Raw genomic sequence first — 23155 nt, 5'->3', positions numbered from 1 at the left:
ATTCGCTTTTTTATGACACTTCCTGTCAGACGCTGGAATTGCCTCCACTGTATGTACACCATGGGCTCCTTGGTGGCTCCCTGGCACGTGTCCTGCCTACCAATGAATCTCCAGGGCCTGACATGGTGCTTGTCAGTAGGTTGCCATTCAATGTATGTGGAATGAAAGAACAAATAAATGAACCAAGGGTCCTGTTACGGCATGTGGCAGGAAAGGACTGAGCCCCCAGTTTACTCTCTGAGAAGGTCCTGCTCCCCTGCTTATTCTGGGTGGTTGAGGTAAAGGCAGCCTGGGCAGAGCCTCTAGTCAGTCACTGACACTTGTGCTGGGAGTGTCAAGGCTGTGACGGTAACTGAGTGAGCCCTGGGAATGAACATGTCAGGCTGGGAGGACGCAGACAGGGCTCCAACACCAGTATCATGATCATGAAGCTGTCAGAGCAGAAAGAGAAGGACAAACTGGGACTTAACGTTAGAAGAGGCAAGTTCAAGCTGCATGACTCGGAGTAAATCAAGTAACCTCTAGTGCCTGAGCTTATCTGGAAAATGAGGAAAATAATTGATGTTATACCTTAGGCCTGGAGCCAGACTGCCTGGGTGTGAATCCAGCTCTACCACTTATTGCTGTGTGACCACGGACACTTTACTTAACCTCTCTGTGCCTCATTTTTCTCATCTGTACCAGGGGGATAATAATAGCATCTACCTTATAGGGTTATAGTGACTAAAACAGTTCATAAATGTGAAGGGCTCAGAAAAATGCACAACTTACTGTTAATTAAAAATTTAAATATATATAAATAAATACAATGAGAATAAAGGATTATTGTGAGAATCCAATGAAAGGAAACTGAAGCCATGTTGCCTGTGATTCTGGCAAGGCTTTATGAAAAAGATTTTTGCTATTTTAGTTGACATTCAAAATTCCACATTCTGATAAGTATCCGGAAAATGGCCAAGCTGTAGCAGGGAGCCATTGGACACCGTGGACCCGATCTGCTCAGGAGGGGCCAGAAGTTGCTGCCATCTGATGTCCGTCTTGTGGCTGCATGGAAGGAGTTGGAGCTGTAAGTCCAGTTCCTAGTGGACAGGTGTTTGAAACCCAGAACTGTCCTTACAATCAGCACCTTGTTGAGTTCTCCGCAGACAGGCGAGGATTAAGTCGAGAGGAGACCAAATTACCCTTCCACCCAGAGCTGGTGGACCCAGCAGGCAGGGCTGAGGCTCACTGACCCAGAATGGGCAGTCAGAGCTGAATCCTTCGCTGTTGTCTACACTCTGCTTTGCAGAGAAACCTGAAGTTCTGGTCCCCAGAGCAGTCAATCCAACAACGTTCATAGATACTGTCATATTGACATTATACTTCCATCTGGCCATGGAGTTTCAAAGAACTAGATGCATCTCTTATTATCAAAAGAATAGTATAATTAATGCAAAGTTTTAGGCTCTGAATTCTGCTGTCAGAAATGAAGTCAAAAGAGCAGTGCCCTGGACATTAACTTTTCTTTATAAGTTTTTATTTCAGTCAAAGAAAATAGATTGCCAGGAAGGAAAGGAGTGTTGAAGTATCTTGTTTTTGTTTTCCTTTAGGAGTTCAATTTTAGTATTGATTTTTATTAATATACCGAGATTTTTCAGAACCTAACTGGAGTGTCAGAGAAGGCAATGGCACCCCACTCCAGTACTCTTGCCTGGAAAATCCCATGGATGGTGGAGCCTGGTGGGCTGCAGTCCATGGGGTCGCTGAGGGTCGGACATGACTCAGCGACTTCACTTTCACTTTTCAGTTTCATGCATTGGAGAAGGAATGGCAACCCACTCCAGTGTTCTTGCCTGGAGAATCCCAGGGACGGGGGAGCCTGGGGGGCTGCTGCCTCTGGCGTCACACAGAGTCGGACACGACTGAAGCGACTTAGCAGCAGCAGCAACAGCAGCTGGAGTGTATAGCCAAAATTAGCAATGTAATAAAAGATCTCTCTCTGAAATTTAAATAACCTAAGCATGTATGAGATTATTATACCTTTGGAAATCTCTCAAACGATCAAGAAATTACTTGTGATGAAACCGATGGTTCTTCTTGAACCAGCATTTGAACATGTGACTAACACAGGCTGCTGCTGCTGCTGCTAAGTCACGTCAGTCGTGTCTAACTGTGCGACCCCATAGACGGCAGCCCACCAGGCTCCCCCGTCCCTGGGATTCTCCAGGCAAGAACACTGGAGTGGGTTGCCATTTCCTTCTCCAATGCATGAAAGTGAAAAGTGAAAGTGAAGTCGCTCAGTCATGTCTGACTCTTCGCGATCCTATGGACTTCAGCCCACCAGGCTCCTCTGTCCATGGGATTTTCCAGGCAAGAGTACTAAAGTGAACACAGGATGTTTACCGGTGTTTTGCCTGCCCTGAGACAATGTTGTAAGGTCAGAGGTTTATGGTGACATGAATATTGAAGACTATCTTGAAGAATGAAGCATTTGTCTGTCATGAGAAGGTGGTGCTCAGCCAGCCTGAAATAAGCATTCCTGCCTTCCAGGAAAACATATCCAGTGGGGAAAGGATAGCTGATGCCGCTAGTGCACCAGGCCATCTTAACTCCATGCCCTCTCCCTCACGGGGGCCGTGTTTGGAGAGAGTACCTCGGCTCAGTCTCCTGGGCCCCGCTCTCAGAGACTGTGATTGGTGAGCTTGAACTGGAGCTTGGGGCTATGCAAGCACTGAGCTTGGCCTGCCATGGTTGTAATGAGGTAGGTCTCGCCAGCACCTTGAGAAACCTGACTACCTTTCCTCTAACCCCTTGACTTCATCCTCCCCAGTCATCTTAAGTTGACCTTCTCAGAATTTGCATAGTAGGTTTTCCTATGGACAATAAACTGGGGGACTTCCCTGGCAGTCCTGTGGTTAAGACCCCAGACTTCCAATGCAGGGGGCACAGGTTTGATTCCTGATCAGGAAACTAAGATCCCACATGTTGTATGGTGTGGCCAAAAAAAAAAAAAAAATGGTATCCTGTTTCATAAGTTTGTCTTCTGCAAGATTAGGTAGGCAGAGGTTTCAATTTATCTAAAAGCTTAGGAGTTCAGCAGAGGTGCACAAAGGTGTATCGGGTTGGGGAGCTGGAAAAGGAGGAGCTGGGGCCTTCCCTCTGTGTTTCATGGACTTTTGTGGCTTCACAAGAAGGAACAGCTCTTGACCTAAAATATTCTGCAAACTATTGGGTTATATTTTATCAGTCCTTCAGAGCCAGACCCTCCACACATAGACTGATTAAACTGAGCTGAGTTTCCAAGGATATTTTACCCGCTGATAAGTGGTGACCCCACATATCTCAGACCATTCTCGCAGGTTGCATCCCTATCAGGGGGTAATGGGTAAGAACTGTCTTAAGGTTCTTAAGGTTCCAGTAAGTCCATGCTAATGTTTACTTCCATCAGCAGAGCTTGAGAGTACACATTTCCTATAGTATTCTGACACTGAGAACTTGAAGAAAAAAACTGCCATTCTGAAAGTAAAAATGGTACTTTTTTTGTAATCTCTGTTTTATTCCTAGAGCTTACCCACTTTCCTATAGGTATCAGTTTGTACCTATAGGTGCCAATTTCCTATAGGTATCTTCTTTGTAAACTCCCTGTGCATGGTTTTCTTCATTTCTTTTTTTGGGTGGTGTTTTTTGTTTTCTTAGTAGTTTATGGGAGCTTGCTGTGGATATTGAAAGCAAGACTACAACGTCTTAGTGCATCATAGTAGTAAAGACATATTTGTTGAATGAAAAATGTAAGAATATTAGCCTTTATCATATATGCAACAGATGTTATTTCTAGCTTACACTGGAATTTTAATATTTAAAAATATTTTTGTTGACAATGATGCACAATATAAAATATTTACCATTTTAACCATTTTAAGAGTTTAATGGCATTAAATATATTCATATTGTTGTGCAACCATTACTACTATCCACCTCCAGAACTTTGTCATCTTCCCAACTGAAATTCTGCACCCATGAAACAATAACTCCCCATTCTACCAGTGCAGTGGAACTTACTGAATGGTGTCTTTATATGAAGAGGCTTTAACTTTTTATGTAGTCAAACGCATTATTCTTTTTCCTTTAAGTTGCCTTAGATAATACATTTAGAAAGGTCCCCCCTTCCTAAAAACTATGGAAGCATTCATATGTATTTTCTCTTAGATTTTACAGTTTCTTTCTTTCTTTCCTTGCATTGAACTCTTTCTTTAATCTACCTAGAATTCTCCTTCAATAAAACACTAATGACTGCTGGGAGATAATTCTGCATGTGTCTCTTGTGTGGCTGCATGTCTTATGAGCTGAGGCACTGACTGCCTTTGTTCTGAATTATCTTTTCAAGGATGTTTGCATAGTGATCAGCCTGAGAAAACATGGACAGTGTTCCCTTAGGAGCAGAGGGTAGGTTAATAGGTTGTCCAATATGGTAAAGATAATGCCTCATTCAAGGCAGAGGTGAAGCAGGCTTATAACCCATTACAAAAAAATAAGAGTTCCTTAAGTTTGGGGTTCCTCTCTGAATATACCCCACAATATGTACAAGTATCATCTGGTCCTCTTTGCTTTGCCCTGTGGGAACTGGGGGTCAGGGAAGCAGTGTAAGTGCTGATCTTCTGGCTATTGCTGTTGTACTTTGTCTCTGCCCCAGCACTCTCGTGTCTTTGGACAACATCCATGGAGCTATGTGAGGCTAACTTGTTAGTCTGCAAGTGAATACAAATGTGAGACTGTCCCAGTTCTTGACAAAGAACGTTCTTTTCAATTTTTTCCAAAAGTTTAATTTTTCCAGCACTATTAATTGAATCATTTACCTAGTAATTTGAAATTTCAGCTTTATCCTTAAGAAATACATAATATTGGCTCAAATGGTAAAGAATCTGCCTGCAATGCAGGAGACCTGGGTTTGATCCCTGGGTTGGAAAGATCCCCTGGAGAAGGAAATGGCACCCCACTCCAGTATTCTTGCCTAGATAACTGCACGGACAGAGGAGCCTGTCAGGCTATGGTCCATGGGGTCGCAGAGTCAGACATGACTGAGTGATTAACACTTTCACACTTTATATACACCTGTGTTTATTTCATGTTTTACTTGCCTATTTCATTTTTAAAAATTTTGTGTAATCTGGTACCAGTAAAATTCTATTATTTTTTAGAAATTTGATAGCATACTTTAATATCTTTTTTCTTCTGTATTTTCCTTTTCCTTGTTTTCTTCTTTTTTCCCTCCCTGTCACCTTCAGTATTTTTTTTTTTTTTAGCTTTTGTATGAAATGAATAGTATCTATTTTGTGTACTGTTCTGTCTGGCACACAGCAAATATTTAATACATATCTTTTGAATGCTACTAATGAAACAGAACTATTTTGACAAGTATTCCATCCCTTTTGAGTGTTTGTAATTATATTAATATAGCAATTAAACTAGAAATAATTTAATTTTGCATGAACTTCTAATTTGTTAACTAATTTGATACACTAGTGCTTTATTAAAATTAAAAAAAATTTTTTTAAAATTTTGTATTGGAGTATAACGAGTTAAAACAATGTTGTAAACTAGTCCTTTAAATGTTTAGAGTTTAACTGTTACTGATTATACAATTTAGGGAAAAAAAAATTACCTTCTTAGAAAATGCTTAATATAAACAGAATTCTTGCACTATTTTTTAAAAATTTCACAGTTTCCTGGATATTTGCAGGATTCTGAAATTAATGATGTTTCCTGACAACTCTAAGGAAGTTTATAAGTAAATATTTATTTATTACTTTTAAATGGACTTTATTATTTCATCACGTCTAGCTTTTCATTAGAATAAAATTTTGCTTTTGTTTTTGCTAGGAATGTTACAGTTACCTATCTCAGGAGATTGCTTAGAAAGAAAAATTATGTCATAGAGAGCATTTATTTATGGGAGAGCATTAAAGAAGCATAAATATATGGACTTTGTCTATGACAAGAACTGCTACTTGGGTGTCATGGAGATTATTCCTAGGGTTGCTCCCTTTGCCATGGGTTTCTCTGCTGGTCACTGCTTGGGCCATAGCCACTGCCAGTGACCTCCCTGGCAACTGTGGCAGTGAGCTGGGCTACCACGGCAGTGAGAGGCAGAGACCACGGCCAAGGCAGCATCCTCTGGATGCTTCCTTTGATGACAGACAGGGATCCTAACTCTGTTAACCCGAAGACATTTAAAATGGTAACTAGTCCCAGATTCTGCATTGTTCACTAATCCTATATCCCCTGTTGATTTTGATGTTATTCAAAGAAAAATACGGAGAAGGCAATGGCATCCCACTCCAGTACTCTTGCTTGGAAAATCCCATGGATGGAGGAGCCTGGTAGGCTGCAGTCCATGGGGTCGCTGAGTCGGACATGACTGAGCGACTTCACTTTCACCTTTCACTTTCATGCATTGGAGAAGGAAATGGCAACCCACTCTGGTTTTCTTGCCTGGAGAATCCCAGGGACTGGGGAGCCTGGTGGGCTGCCGTCTATGGGGTCGCACAGAGTCGGACACGACTGAAGCGACTTAGCAGCAGCAGCAGCAGCAAAGAAAAATAGAAGTATAATACTCTCTAGAGAAACAGAGGAATTCTCCAGCACATTTAAAATCCATGAATTTCCTCATTCTTGTATTCACGAGGAACATTTCTACATTCTGGAAAATCTAGTGAATTGGTATCAGTATTTAAATTGATTTTGATACTTATAAGTGGCTTATAAGACAGAAATAAAGGTATTGAAATTTTTGAGGTAGGGACTGTAATTAAATAATAGAATCTACCCTCCAGTTATGAGATCAACCTGATTTTCAGATGCAGTGTTAATGCTTCTGTTTCTGTAAAGTAAAGCTCCATGTGGGTGTCTCAGCAGTAAGGAACCCACCTGCAATGCAGAAGACATGTGTTTGGTCCCTGGGTTGGGAAGGTCCCTGGAGGAGGGCATGGCGACCCACTCCGTTATTTTTGCCTGGAGAATCCCATGGACAGAGGAGCCTGGAGAGCTACAGTCCATGGGGTCACAAAGAGTTGGCCACCACTGAAGTAACTGAGCATGCATGCACAAAGTTCCATTTAAAATTGTTTTGCCTACTTGTTTACTCTCAATAATTTAGAAAAACACTCTGTGATGTATAAGGACAATGCATATAATTTCTGTATGATCATAGTTTAGTGAGGACCTTATGATGTCCATGTGAAACCAGTGATTAGAAAACGAAATAACAGAATGAAAAGCCAGAGGCTTTGCTAAGGCTTGCTAGGAAAAACATGTAATTGCTTCTCCCTCTCTTCCTTAGTGGTTTCTCATTGAAAGTTGAAGCCAAGTTTGTTCTCCCCCACATTTAATTGTCAGACTCATCTGCATCATTTAGATATGTATATATTTTTTTTAGTTGGTGGAGGTCTTTATGTTTATAGCATTTCTCTCCCTCTTTATACAGTGAAGAAGTTATGGGGTTATACCAACTCTAAAAGTGCAGGAATCTTTTCTGCCTTGTTTACTTCAGGGTCTCCAGCTCATAGTAGGTGCTCATTAAAAATGTATTGCCTGAATGGTGATCTGGTGTTACAGACTAGAGACAGTACCTCTAAGGAAGAACTGTAATTTACCTAGGGCATTTCACAAAGCATGATAATTGGGGAATTAGAAATGGTATTCTGTTAATTTGGGTGACTAGCTGGATAAGTGAACTTATCCAAGATGATGGAACTAACTTATTCCAGGTAGAATTATTCACTGTACCTTTCTCCATCACTTACCCCTTGCTAACTGTTTAGAAGCCACACATGATTAATAGTCACGAAAAGAGGCAAACAGGAAACTAAGTAAAAGAGATTTACTAAAATACAATGAATGTTGCATACGGTTTTAGACATCTAAAAATGTGTATCTCATTTCTGCCAATTTAATAAGAATTTATATTTTATTGTTGCAATTTATTTGACATAAACACTCTAGGATTCTGATAAGCCAGTGGACAAAATAAAGCTTTGTCAAATGAAAGTGACTGTTGCTCATCCAGGAATCATGGAAATTTGCAAAAAGAGTGTGTTTACGGCCAATCAGGGGAGACGCTTTGTAAATAAACTCTCCCATAATCGAGAGTTGCCATTTAGTGGGGAAGACTGCCAATTTTACAAAATATTTTAGGCACAAAAGAAAATCTCTTAGGTCCTGTCCTGAAAATGACATGAACATTGTTCCCGTTCCTAAGGTCTGGAGCTGGGCTCTCTTATTTACAAGACGTGATTAGGAGGAGTCCATGCCATTTTAGACTAATGACGTAAGTTGGAGGATATTCATTATGACAAAGTATTTACTGCTTATGAGCACTAATTTCTAATAAATGTTTAGTTTGCTTCTTTTGTAATGCTGTGGATAGTTGCCTTAAGTGTTATTTGTGAATGAGCATTAAACACAATAACCAGGCAGCTCTTTTTTAAAGACCCAAATTAAATCTCAGATAAAGACACAATCCTAGATAGATACCGATATAAAATACATTTTGCTGGTAGTTAGTCATCTAATTTGGCAGAGAGGAATTTGTTTCTGAACAAATTCCTTAAAAGATACAATGACAATAAGCTAGTTGACTAGATTTTTCCCCTTTAACTTTTCATTTACTACTTGGCAAAGACAATTTGGGACAGATTTCTTTATTTTCTCCTCTGGCCTAAAACAAAAAACCCCCACTTTCCAAACTGTTACCACCAAAGAGTTTATTAAATGGCTGAAAAAGACAGCTGGTCCCACCATCTGTTAAAATTTTTCAGGGGCCAAATAAAACAGGTTACACCTTTAGCCATGCCAAGTCTTGCAATACCCCCTTCCTCTCACAGCCTGGGGAGGGCTAATCTGAATTTCACGCTCTGATTTTGCTATTGCTAATGCTTGAGCTGCTTATGTGAGCTTCTCCTTGTTGCTTCTGTTACCTCTCTTTCTTAGTTACAAAGCTATTCTCACATTTCAACGAAGCTTATTTGCCACCATTACCTTACACCTAGAGCTTCTATAGTTATACCCAACAACTAGAAGAGAATGCATAGACACCTAATTTCTGACTTTTCAAGCAAAAGGGGAGAGCCAAAAGTATGTTTCTGTTGTTTTGCAACCATTTTTCTATAAATGCTAATGGAGGTAATTCAGATTTTGGAACAAAGGCTTAGCTCACCACACATTGCAGGTGTGAGAGGGTTGAAACAAAAGAGATGCTAACCCTAATGGTATTTCTTGTCATTAACAATTCTTTGATGTTCACACTGGAGCCTCCCTTTTATCTTTTAGTTTTTCAGCCATCTTTGTTAACACGCAGCTCAATTGAATCTTTTTTTTTCCACCTCCCCCGGCCTTTAAAGACATCTGCAAAATGTTTATGCTAAGTTAGTTTCCACTGCATCTTTTAGTACCAAGGCAAAGTACGATGAGATAAAGCTTGTGAGGTTATTATTAAAACATCAGTAAGTTTCTATCATTAAGCTGAAGGGGAAGATCAATAAAAAGGGAGCACTTAATGTTACTTTAATAAGGATGAGTTTCCTGTAACAGGACTTGGGATTAACTTTAGTATTATAGAAGTTGGCTTTACAATAAGGACATTGCTGTGATGAGAAGAGTTTAATTTGCCTTTACCCAATTAAGCACTTTGCAAATACTCTGGATGTACTTGATCTATTATTTCCTGTTTTATCGAAAGCATTCCTGATAGAGCATATTTTAAGATTATTTGACTATAGCTTTTCCTTCCTTCAAGATCAGTCCCTGGCAGACTGCCAGACTGTCTAAGGCCAGTTTCCCTCCGTCTGTCCTTCTGTCCATTTAGGATTGGAGGAGGGAGGAGGTGCAATGATAGAGAGTAGAAATGCAGCTCTAAGAAAAGTTTAACTTGCTTTGATGACAGCAAAAAAGTAGGGAACAGTCAACATTACATAATATACCCGTAATATATCATCCTAAGCTATTCAGAGGCGGGATCTGCAGCTACCCAGTGGGTGCAAAGTAGAATCATATGTTTCACACCAAAATTGTTTGGCTAACCTTACTATTCGTTAGTACATTTTGCATTGTTTTGAATAAAGCAGTAATGTTTATTAATTGTGTCTTAATTAACTAAAATAGCTTTTCTTTTAATTGCTGGACGAGACAAAACGTTTAACTAGTTAACTGTTCAACCAGTATAAGTGCTGATCTCTCTGGACAGTTTATTTGTTTTCACCCGAGGACTCATTTTTGGCAGATATTAATTTGGAGCTAGGTTAATACTACTGTTCACAACTATAATAAATGTGGCAGCTCCCTCAGCCTTTTATATATAGTTCAGCCCCAAATGTCAAATGCTAGGGAGCAGATAATAAGAAAAGATAAAATACAAATTAATGTTAACAATGTATCTATTTTATGATTTTCCTCTCATATTATTTAATAATTCTTAGCATTTATATGATGCTTTTCATCTTCAAAGCACTTTACAAATGTTAGCTAATTAACCACGAGGTAATGAGGCCTGGATAATAATGCTGCAGTACATTTTCTCTAGCTCAGACTATAAAGTAGAAATGGAGACGTATGTATTCATACATTAAAAAAACTAACAATAGGTGGTCTTAGAGATTTTTCTGAGTTCGAGACTCAGCCAGTTTATCTTCTATGTACAACTTATGTCTCTCTTTAAAATATCTTGGGCAACTCAGATGCTCATGAATTGTATTTCCCATCTGGCAGATGGTTGGCAAACTTGCTTTCATCTTAGCCTTGTCTGTTCTTATTCCTTGTTATTTTCACCTGGAGCTCTCTCCTCTTATCCAATAACAGAGAAAAGTCCAAAGGGAAGGACATTCACTATTAAGAATTAGGGACAAACAATCATCTGTTCTTCCCCCAATTTTCTATGTTCTTTTCCATATGTTTCCCATGTAGTTTTCAGCTTGTGGACTACACACTGAAACATTTGTGTTATTTTATACTTTAGTATAAGGCGCTAGTACAGGTATATTTCATTACTTTAGAATGGATGTATATTTGTGCTATGGACAGTCTGACTTTGTATAAGGCCTAAATTATATAGCTTTTCAAATTGTAAGCATACTTTATTCAATATAAAGTACTACTCTCTAATATAAAATGGACTCCAGTAAGGAAAACTGTTCCCAATAAAAGCACTGTAGTTCATAGCTGACTTCCATTAAAAACTAATGAACACACAGTTTTATGAGAATGGAGAATGAATGAATTACTGCACTCAGGCTCTGAGGACAGGTCTTATTTTCCTGAATCTTTAATATGGAAAAGCCACTAAAGCAAATAAGACTCTTCTTATTCATGAATAAGATCTTGAGAATTCAGAGGGAATTTTATTTGAACCACATAAAGTCTTATATATTCCTAAGTCAGGGAAATTTAATTTAGCAAGCAGTTATCCTATTTGTTAAAGGTTTTCCACTCTTTTCCCTATGAATTACGGTATGGAGCTATGTCTACAGAGCCCAAACCCAAGACTGATAAATTGAGGTTTCAATCTGGGAACTCTGTCCTCCTGAGACTTGGGGAACATGCTGATGCTACTGGAAAAAGCCAAATAATGATGGGTGTGTCACAGACCACAATCGCCCGAAGGACAACTGAATTTTTTCACTTTTCAGTCTATTTCTGAAGTCCTGAAATCCAGTATCAGCCTGTCTGCCTTCACAGTAATAATAGATCACCAAAGAGAAGAATCAATTGCTAAGATTCATTGAATCTGGTTCTATAAATGTCTTAGTGATATGGCCTCTTGACCAAACTAGCACTAGCTGACACAGTACACATAAAATGTACCATTATTGTAGGATTGGTTTCCCCAAAAACAAATGAATTATACATTTAACTTGCCATCACATAATGTGATCAACTGGAGCTTTCAATATGATGGTCACGGGGAAGTGTTTCTATTATGAATCATGACCTTGTCCCCAGCCTTTTATTCCTAAGGATACCCGTAGTGTGGTGTGTTATTTTGATGACTCCAGTCTTCAGATAGGGGTGGGGGAGAGGTCAGGTAGGACAAGAAGTGAAATCAAGACTAGTTTTTCACATCAGTGACAAAACCTACCCCCTTGTCTACTTGCTAGGGGAAAGGAGTGAACCCCAGTGAAAACAAGAACTGAAAACAAGTTTTTTTATACTATTTCAATTAAATCTATCAAACATTTCCTTGCTGACTGATTTTGCTTCTGTTGAGAGGATCATCACCACATATAACAAGAAACTAACCTGATCCAAAATGCCTAGGCTTGTCTGCAGTAGTTATTAAGTGTGTACTGACAGAAATACCCTGTGGAGGCCTTGTAGAACTTCAAACTCTTACAGTATTTAATAAGAATTATTTCTTGTTATATCTAGCTTGTAAGTATAAATAATGGGGAAAAGATGTGAATTTGCTAATAATTTTTTAAAGGTGCTAAGTCACCCAAACATATTAAATATAAACAGAATAAAGATGTTAGAATAGTAGTCAGTAACTGGAGAGACCTAGTGTACTGAATAGGTGCTTCAGTGGTTTGATGGTTGTTGATTGGCAGGATCCAAATCTGGAAGTGAATGTAGGATGCTGGATTTCAGGACATAAAGTCTTGGGATTTCATGCTGGTTCAGGAAAAGCCAAGGAAGCTACTGATTGAGGGTCCTTGGAAACCCAGGCATAGGCCCCATGGAGGAGCCCAATGCCCTCACTGGACAGATGAAAAAACTACAGTTTTAAAGAGATTCTGTCCCAGCTCCTACCCTCTTTGTCCTCTTTGACCATGTTTTCTCCCCTCTTTTCTGAAGTGTGCTTGGTGAGCTGCTAAGCACCCCATAGTGCCTTCCTCCTTCCACAGTCAATGATCAGTTAGTTATCTATTTTATCAACAGTGTTTTTTAGCTTAGGTTCTAGCAGTTAGAACTACTGCCTATGGCTGCCTTTGCATAACACACCCCAGACTTTTTACTGCCTGTCAGTCTCCAAAAAGTTTGTTTTTCTTGGTTCCTTGCTTTAGTACCAGCTCTCAGAAGTTAGCACATCTGAGAAACTAATCACAACAGAAATGTAGATTGTGACAAGAGAGTTTAATGCACCCTTCTTTTGGATAAAAGATGGCTTAGGTGGTCTTCAAACAGAAGGCTCACCATCATCTTTCCCATTGTTTTGTTAATTTTCACCAAGAAATCCAGGATATCTCTGCAAATTCCTGCTGAGGCTATTCCACACTGCCTCCAGACATTCAGTAATTTCATATTTCATAAGTTAATAGCTGTCTGAAGCTTCAAGTTTTTTTCAAATACTGCCCCATTGGACTGTGCTGAACATTTCCACACCTCAGTTTCCTGTAAAAATGCTACTAATGATGATGATAACATCTATCTAACAGATTACTGTGAAGATTAAATGGAGCATTAGGGGGTAAAGCCCAAGATTTGGCATATAACGGGTACTCAATACATGCCAGTTCAATTATTCTCAGATAAAGATTAAATGAAAGCATCGGGATATTATATATTAAACTGCATTTTGGCTATCTGTCCCAGGTGGATCGTCATTTAACTACCAATGTACCTTAAAGGACAGTGAAATGCAGGCTGCATGGCTCCTGGAAAGAACTTGCTTATAGGACTCTGATACATCTGGATTGCCTATTGCTCCTTCCTCCTAGCTCTCTGACCAGGGTCAGGTAACCTTTCTGAGCTTTCGGTTTATACTTTTCACCTACTTAACATAGCTGGTGTGAAGATTTGATAGGAGAACGCCAGTGAAATTGTGTTAAATAAATGCACTAAATATTTAAATTTCAAAAATGGCTTTAGATGTCCTCGATTATATCTGTAAATATCTGTGAAGTTGTTGCCAGGCACTAGGTCTGGTATCAACATCTTATACATTTGGAGAGTTAGAGAAATATTTTTGGAAAGAACATCTCTTTTCTAAGAGATATCTGTTCCGTGTACAAGTGAGGCAGATCTTAGACAGTATGACATAACCAGGAAGCCTGACAGTTTGGTACAAAGAGCCTAGAACACAGAATAAATTGACTTAGATTCTTCCCTCTACTCTGTCACTGCCTCCCTGTGTGACCCCAGGGCAAGTCCCTGGACCTCTGCTCTGTCATCTGTGAAAAGAGTAGATTGGCCTAGAGATTTTCTAAGTCTTAATAACTATCCCAAAATAGAACCTTTGTGCGTACAGGGCAGTGACATGTCAGTTTTATGTCCCGAAGTCTAGCAAGTGACATTCAACTATCCGGTGATGTCAAGGAAGGTTAATTTGTAGAAATATTTTCTTGGCAAATCAAACCTCTTTTGTTGTTTTATTTTGTTCCCTTCCTTTTGTTTTGAACTGTATGTGGCTCAGTAAATCTACAAGAGTGTGTGAATGAAGAAAACATTCTGTGTGACTCAAAAGACTAGCATTCTTTGCTGGCTGGTTTGGAGAACAGTAAACAGTAGAGGTTTACGTAAGTGGGAAACATTATGCAACTAAATAAATAAGCACAGGCTCTCCCCAGGTTGTCACTGGTTCATGTAATGTCGTGTGTAAATGCACAAAATCCTTCTCTACCTTAACATAAGTTTATTACAATGAAAGCCTGATTTGACTGGGCACTTCAATAAAAATAGCCAAACTGGTGTTTATGTATAGCTGGGTCAGTCTTTCAACCAATTAGCCTGATCAATAACTAGTCTGACTTTATTGAGAGGTCCTCAATGGATCAAATGATTTAAACCACTGGGTCTTATTAGACACAGTACTGTGAGCAAGTCATGGATACAAATAAGAAAATATTTAAGAGGAAATATCTCAACATCCCTTTAAAATTTCTACTTCACACAAGGAAACCCTCCTGCGCTGTTGGTGGGAATGTAAACTGATACAACCACTATGGAGAACAGTCAGGAGGTTCCTTATAAAACTAAAAACATAGCTACTATATGACCCTGCAGTCCCACTCCTGGGCATATATCCAGAGAAAAACATGATCTGAAAGGATATATGCACCCCAGTATTCATTGCAGCACTATTTACAATAGCCAAGACATGGAAGCAACCTAAATGTCCACCGACAGAGGAATGGATAAGGAAAATGTGGCACATATATACAATGGAATATTTCTGCTAAGTGACTTCAGTCGTGTCCGACTCTATGCGACCCCATAGATGGCAGCCCATCAGGCTCTGCCGTCCCTGGGATTCTCCAGGCAAGAACACTGGAGTGGGTTGCCATTTCCTTCTCCAATGCATGAAAGTGAAAAGTGAAAGGGAAGTCGCTCAGTCGTGTCCGACTCTTAGCGACCCCATGGACTGCAGCCTACCAGGCTCCTCCGTCCATGGGGTTTTCCAGGCAAGAGTACTGGAGTGGGGTGCCATTGCCTTCTCTGAATGGAATATTACTCATCCATTGAAAATAATGAAATAATGCTATTTGCAGCAACATGGATGGACGTAGAGAGTGTCATACTGAGTGAAGTAAGTCAGACAGGGAAGGAAAAATATGATATGACATCACTTATATGGAATCTAAAAAGAAATGATACAAGTGAACTTACTTACAAAACAGAAAGAGACTCCCAGACTTAGAAAACCAACTTATTGTTTTGCTGGGGGAAAGGAATAGTTAGGGAGTCTGGAAACGTCATGTACATATTGCTATATGAAAAATGGATAACCAACAAGGACGTATTGTATAGCACATGAAACTCTACTCAATGTTATGTGCCAGGCTGGATGGAAGGGAGTTTTGGGGGGAAATGGATACATTTATATGCACGGCTGAGTCCCTTTGCTGTTCACCTGAAACTACCACAACATTGTCAATCAGCTATACCTCAATACAAAATAAAACATTTAAAGTCTGAAAAAAAAGCTTCTACTTCACACAAATTTGACTTAGGATGAAGACTATCATAATTCAATAATAGCTACATAGAAAAGGGGTCCCATATGTAAATAAAAAAGAAATCCCCCAAAATTTATTTTAGGAAATTGTCTCTGAACTTTGAAAAAGATTTTATATATATATATATATACATACATATATATATATACACACACACACATATATACATACACACATATGTGTATGTATATATATATGATATAATAATCTCTTCCTCTTGAAGGTTATGTTACTTGTTATCAGGGAACTGGCATTAAATAACTTATGAAATCCCACAAAGCAACATTAACAGTATGAAAAACCAACACTCACAGCCCTGAACAAACCACTTTTCAATGACTGCTTTGATGTCTAGGGCAGTCTAGTTATTACAATGATTTTTCACTTTTGAATCTCACCTATTTCATTAATAAAAAACTAAATCTCTCCCATTTTCACTCTAAATCTCAATTCTACTCCTTCTCTGCAGTCTCTGATTGCTTCCATCCTAAAAATCTGGATAATCCTACAATCTTCTTGAATTAACTTTCTATCCTTTTCCTTCTTTTTCCTACTAAGCTTCTGGAGAAGTGGTCAGCTGCCACAGGAAACTAAAGTGACTGTCCCAGACATCCAGTTAATAAATTACAGAGCAGTTCCAGACCTTAACCTGTTTCTTCTGCATGGGGTCATCTTTAATTTATCCCTCCCTATCCCTTCCTTCCCTATCCCCTACCACTCAACACATAAATGACGTTTTTGCAGGAGGTATTGGTTTCATACCCTTTCTACTCTCCTTCCATACTCTCACTCAGGTGCGTGCTTGTGTGCTAAGTCGCTTCAGTTGTGTCTGACTCTGTGCAACCCTATAGACTGTAGCTCTCCAGGCTCCTCTGTCCGTGGGATTCTCCAGGCAAGAATACTAGAGTGGGGTGCTATGCCCTTCTCCAAGGGATCTTCCAGATCCAGGGATCCAATACATGTTTCTTACATCTCCTGCATTGACAGGCGGGTTCTTTACCACTGACACCGCCTAGGCCTTTGCTGCCTTTTGCTGAACTAACACGTAAGACTTCCAGCTGATCTTGCTGCTCACTTCTCCCCTTTACACTACTGCCAACAAGCCTTTGCCAAATCCCAGCTCTGTTTATGGCATTTCTCTGAACAAAGTCTCCAGTGGTTTCTTTTTGCCAGTAGAGTACAGACTCCCTAGCACAACATTCAAAGTTCTCTATAATCAATGTCTCTAGTTTTACCTATTATATATGTTCTATGCACTAATCAAACCAGAAAAGAACCTGAATTTTCCTGCTGCTTCACTATTCAAGATTCAGGATGAATACTGATACCTTCATGAAACATTCCTTTAGGTTCTGTCCTCTAATATTACTACTCTGCCATTTCCTAATAAATATTTATCCATGTGTCACATTTTCCTTTCTATATTGTAAGCTCCTAGATCAGCTCAGTAATAGTGTCTTGAAACAGTAATATCTGGAGGTTAGTCATGAGGTATAGAACAATCATTTATTTTTAATAATAGTTCAAATTTATTGAACTGTACACTTTAAAAGGGTGAATTATATGGTATGTGAAACTTATCTCAATAAAGCTGTCATAAAAATGGAAGTTCAAATACTAATATTTGTAAATAATTTAAAATCATTTACATAATTTTAAGCAGAGCACTGGGTTTCCCTATTGCTCAGATAGTAAAGAATCTGCCTGCAATGCAGGAGACCTGGATTCAATCCCTGGGTCGGGAAGATCCCCTGGAGAAGGGAATGGCAACCCAGTCCAGTATTCCAGCCTGGAGAATTCCATGGACAGAGGAGCCTGGTGGGCTATGGTCCATGGGGTTGCAAAGTGTCAGACACTCTTGAGTGACTAACACTTAAGTAGGAAAAGTTACAACAAAGCAAATAAAGCATTCACACATTTGTTCTATTTCTTGAGATCTCATTTGAAGTGAAGTGAAGTGAAGTGAAAGTCTCTCAGTTGTGTCCAACTGTCTTCAACCCCATGGACTCATCCACGGAATTCTCCAGGCCAGAATACTGGAGTGGGTAGCCTTTTCCTTCTCCAGGGGATCTTCCCAACCCAGGGATCGAACCCAGGTCTCCTGCATTGCAGGTGGATTCTTTACCAGCTGAGCCACAAGGGAAGCCCGAGATCTCATTTAAATGGCAGTAAAGAAGAACTGAAAAGAATAAATGCAAATTTGTCATGGGAATAAACTCAAAGACGGAATTGTCAAGGGAAATGATTTTAACATATTTCTGGAAGATGAAAAGTGGAAAAAGAAAGTATCTGCTTCCAGTCATTAAGAAATAGGTAATTCAAACTGCCTTTTTTTGAGGTCAAATAGTAAATTAAGAAAAAAAATTTTAAAATACCTAACTAAAGGCACTGGAAAGCTAGCAAGAGAGTAAAGAAATACTGAACCAAGGTCTAGGAGAAGACAGCAATTCTAAGAGGATAGCTCAGCACTGGGGGTAACTTTTTTTCTGGGAGACATTTGCCAATTCCAGAACAGACAACTAAGAAGAAGAAGCTGTTAGGTTGAGCAGTGTGGGGCCAATGGGACAAAAGTTGGACTCTTAAACATCTAACCTCCAACACATGCACACATACTCTGACTTGGATTGCAAAGAGCTCCCCTCTAGCAGATAGGGAACCAGATGCAGCTGCTCTCACAGGGACTGCAGGTCCATTTCCAACCGTCCCAGACTCTGAAGTTGGATTAAAGTTGTCCTGATTTATTCATGCCCCAGCAAATATTACTGCCTTATGGAGGAAGAGAATACTATTCTGAGCCTCCAATTACCTTTACAAACAACTTTGTACATATAATTTCCATCATGAAATAAATAATAACTAAGACAGGAAGAAAATATGAATGAGAACCATATCTAGTAAAACTGTTGGAAACCAAAGAGAGGGGAAACCATAAAAGCAGCCATGGAAAAAGACAGATTACCTTCAAAAGAACAATTTGGCTAAAGCTGACCTTTCAACAGATACAATGAGAACCAGAAGATAAAGTGTTGTCTTTAAAGTTCTAAGAGAGAAAAAAAAAATAAAGTTCTAAGAGAAAATAACTACCAATATAGCATTATACACTAATCAAAAATATCCTTCAAGAACTAAGGTCAAATAACGATATTTTCAGTTGAACAAAACCTTATAGCAGCAGACTCACACTAAAGGAAACTCTAGGCAGAAGGAATCAGATTCTAGAACAGAAGGTCAGAGATGTGGGAAAAAATGAACAGACATGAAAACAATAATAATGTCTTGTGGGATATAAAATACGTGTTAAATTAAGATACCTCATAACAGTGGGAATATAGTCAAGGAATATGATCAAAAGATAGATACTGTGAATAGTGTTTTAAGGTCCTTGGATTCTTGCATTATCTAAGAAGAGGGTATAAGTAGCATAAGTAATATTAGATTTTGATAAGTCAAGGGTACACACTGTAATTTCTTGGGTAACTATAAGAGTGTGTGTGTATATGCCTAATAACATAGCCTCAGAATGTAAAAAGAAAAAAATTGACAAAAATAAAAAGGAATAGGCAAATTCACAATCACAGAGGGAGATTGTAACATATTTCTCTTAACAACTAACAACTAACAGAAGCAGTCAAAAAATCAGTAAGAGTGGGAAGATGACAACTGTCAAACTTGAATTGCTGCTGCTGCTGCTGCTAAGTCACTTCAGTCATGTCCGACTCTGTGACCCCATAGACGGCAGCCACCAGGCTCCCCCATCCCTGGGATTCTCCAGGCAAGAACACTGGAGTGGGTTGCCATTTTCTTCTCCAATGCAGGAAAGTGAAAAGTGAAAGTGAAGTCGCTCAGTCGTGTCCGACTCTTAGGGACCCCATGGACTACAGCCCACCAGACTCCTCCTTCCATGGGATTTTCCAGGCAAGAGTACTGGAGTGGGGTGCCATTGCCTTCTCCGAAATTTGAACTACTGTGTATAAATTAAAGGCTGTAGAACACACCTAATTTTAAAGTATATATGGACTATTTATAAAAGTTTTATTCCAAAAAGCATATGCTAAGCCATGGGCAGGAGGAGAAGGGGATGACAGAGGATGATGGTTGGATGGCATCACTGACTCAATGGACATGGGTTTGGGTAGACTCTGGGAGTTGGTGATAGATAGGGAGGCCTGGCGTGCTGTGGTTCGTGGGGTCACAAAGAGTTGGACATGACTGAGTGACTGAACTGAAAGTCTCAACAAATCATAGTAAATTAATTCTTTGGCCATAACACAATTAAGCTAGGTTCAAAAACAAAAAGAAGAGAAAATGCCTGTATGTTTAGAAATTAATAAATAAAATTCCAAAAATCTTATTTAAAAAAGATTATAAAAGGAATGAAAATGTTTTGAGCCCAACAGAAAAAAATGGGCTTCCTTGGTAGTTCAGCTGGTAAAGAATCTGCCTGCAATGCAGGAGACCCCAGTTCAATTCCTGGGACGGTAAAGAATCCAGTGCAATGTGGGAGACCTGGGTTTGATTCCTGGGTTGAATCCCTGGGTTGGGAAGATCCCAGAAGGGAATGGCTATCCACTCCAGTATTCTTGTCTGGACAATTCCATGGAAAGAGGAGCCTGGGAGGCTATAGTCCATGAGGTCGTAAAGAGCTGGACATGACAGAACAACTTTCACTTTCAATAATAAAAAATACTTGTATGTTGCTGCTAATTTTATACTTAGAGGGAAGTGATAGCTTAAATGAATATATTAGAAAGGAAGTCATAAAATTCTAAAAAGTTAGGAAAAATAACAGCAAATTATATCAAAGAAAAGATATAATAACTATAGCAGGAAAAGTTTGTAAAATAGAAATCAAATAGATACTAAAAAGGATGAACAAAATCAAAAGTTGTGTTCCTTAAAAGACTAATAAAATTGATAAACCTGAAAAGACTAGTCAAGGAAAAAGAGAGGGAACACAAGTTATCACAAATGAAAAAGTAGACCTTTACTGTAGATTCTACAATATAAAAAATATCTTAAGATAGTTTTTGAACAATTCTAAACAAATCTGAAAAATGTAGAAGAAATGGACAAATTCCTTGAAAAAGGAAACCTACCAAAACTGACAGAGAAAGAAATAGAAAATATGAATAGTCATTTAATAAAGAAATTTATTCCATAATTAATATTTTCCCTTATAAAAAATTGTAGGCACAAACAGCTCCCTTAGTAAATTAAAAAAAATTTTAAGAAGGGATTATTGTCATGCTTATACCAACTATTCCAAAGAAAGACAGATTGGATATTATGAGAATTAAAATTTTACATGCCAATTTTATCATGAGCAGAGCTATAAAAATTTTTTTAAAAAATGAACAAATCAAATGTAGCAATACGTAAAAGGATAATACAACCTGATAGAGTTGTATATAAGAATGCAGATTTATTCACATTAGAAAATCAGCATAACTCACTATTTATCAAAATAGAGGAGAAAATTCATAGGTAATTTAAATACACACAAAAACCAAGTATTTGATAAAATCAAACATCTCCTTATAAAGAAAAAACTCTCCTACATATAGAAGAGATAGCAATCATTTGGTGAAATACTGAAAGTTTTCCCTTTGAGATTGGGGAAAAAATAAGAGTCTTACTGTTAACCCTCCTAATTACTATTGTATTGGAAATCTTAGCCAGGTCAGTATGGCAGATTGATTATAAACATGATTCCATTTTCTGTCTCTCCATGTACCTATGCCTTTTGTGACATATCTGACTTTGAAGCATATCTCCCATCAAGAGATAGATTCTATTTATCCACCTCAAATCTGGGCTAGCCTTGTATTTTGCTTTGGTTTAAAGAATGTGGTGGAATTGACAATGTGCCAGTCCTTAAGAGGCATCTCTCTCTTTTGGAGACAGACACTGCCACTGGGGATAACAGCAAACTGAAGGATGAGACCACAGCGAATAGAACTAAGTTAGCCCACCTGTCCCTGCTGTGGCTCTAGATATGTAAGGAACCCAGCCAACATCAGTAAAGCTGCTCAGCTGACCTGCAGCTAATTTCAGATGCACAAGTGGGCCCTGGCAAGAACAGCTCAAATAACAGAAACATTCAGCGAACCCATAGACTTGTGAGAAATATGTGGTTGATTTGGGGGTTTACGGTGCAGCAATAACTAATTGAAACAGGCAGTGAGTCAAGAAAAAACAAAGTATAAATATTGAAAAGGAAGAAAAAGTCTATAATTATTTGCAGAGGGTCTAACTGTATATGCAGAAAACCCAAAAATATCCATAGACTTGTGAGAAATATATGGTTGATTTGGGTGGTTTACAGTGCAGCAATAACTAATTGAAACAGGCAGTGAGTCAAGAAAAAACAAAGTACAAATATTGAAAAGGAAGAAAAAATCTATAGTATTTGCAGAGTGTCTAACTTTATATGTAGAAAATCCAAAAATATCTACAGATACATTATTGGAATTAATGAGTAAATTTAGCCATGTTGATAGATCTCAAGTGCAAAATATCAATTGCATTTCCATATAAGGACAATGTCTTAGTCTGTTCAGTCTGCTATGGCAGAATACCATAGACTGGGTAGCTTAAACAACAGAAATTTCTCTCTCACAGTTCTGGAGGCTAGGAAGTCCAAGATTAGGGTGCTGACAGATTTGGTGTCTGGTGAGAGCCTGCTTCCTGATTCATAGGCAGCTACCTTTTCACTGTATCCTTACATGCAGAAGAGGCAAGCAAGCTCTCTGGGATATGTTTTATAAGGGCATTAATTCCATTTATGAGGGCTCTGTTCTCATGAAAGTGAAAGTGAAGGTCGCTCAGCCATGTCCAACTCTTTGACCCCATGAACTATACAGTCCAGGGAATTCTCCAGGCCAGAATACTGGAGTGGATAGCCTATCCCTTCTCCAGAGGATTTTCCTGACCCAGGAATCAAACTGGGGTCTCCTGCTTTGCAGGTGGATTCTTTACCAGCTGAGCTACCAGGGAAGCCATGACCTAATCACTTCTTAAAGGTCATGCCATCAAATAAATTGGGGATTAAGGTTTCAGCATACAAATTTTGTGGGGACATAAACATTTAGTCCATAGCAATCAACTAATAGAAATTTTTAAATAAAAATTACATATGGTACAAATTACATATGGTACATAGGAATACAACTGACAAAATATGTATAAGATTTCTCACATAAAACTCTAAACCATTATTGAGAGAAGAAATAAAT

General features: G+C 38.8%; 1 protein-coding gene across 7 annotated transcripts in view; it reads left to right on the top strand.

Moving 5' to 3' along the window:
- LOC147378514 (uncharacterized) overlaps nucleotides 1-23155 on the top strand; it is a 50070-nt gene that overhangs the window by 2503 nt on the left and 24412 nt on the right. Inside the window, exon 3 of one of the 7 annotated variants that reach the window (XR_015147544.1) lies at nucleotides 13558-13700. The exons of 5 other annotated variants lie outside the window; for them this stretch is intronic. The gene's annotated coding sequence lies outside the window, so the exon portion shown is untranslated. Of the gene's footprint in view, nucleotides 1-13557; nucleotides 13701-23155 lie in introns of those variants that run through there. One more of the 7 variants, XR_015147548.1, reaches the window with a different exon arrangement.

The sequence above is a fragment of the Bos grunniens genome, chromosome 2 (assembly GCF_055505025.1).
Source record: "Bos grunniens cultivar Pamir isolate PY7600 chromosome 2, Bosgru_T2T1.0, whole genome shotgun sequence".
Taxonomy (NCBI): Eukaryota; Metazoa; Chordata; class Mammalia; order Artiodactyla; family Bovidae; genus Bos; species Bos grunniens.
The sequence above is the reverse complement of the archived record's forward strand: the minus strand, read 5'-3'. Positions and strand labels throughout refer to the sequence as shown.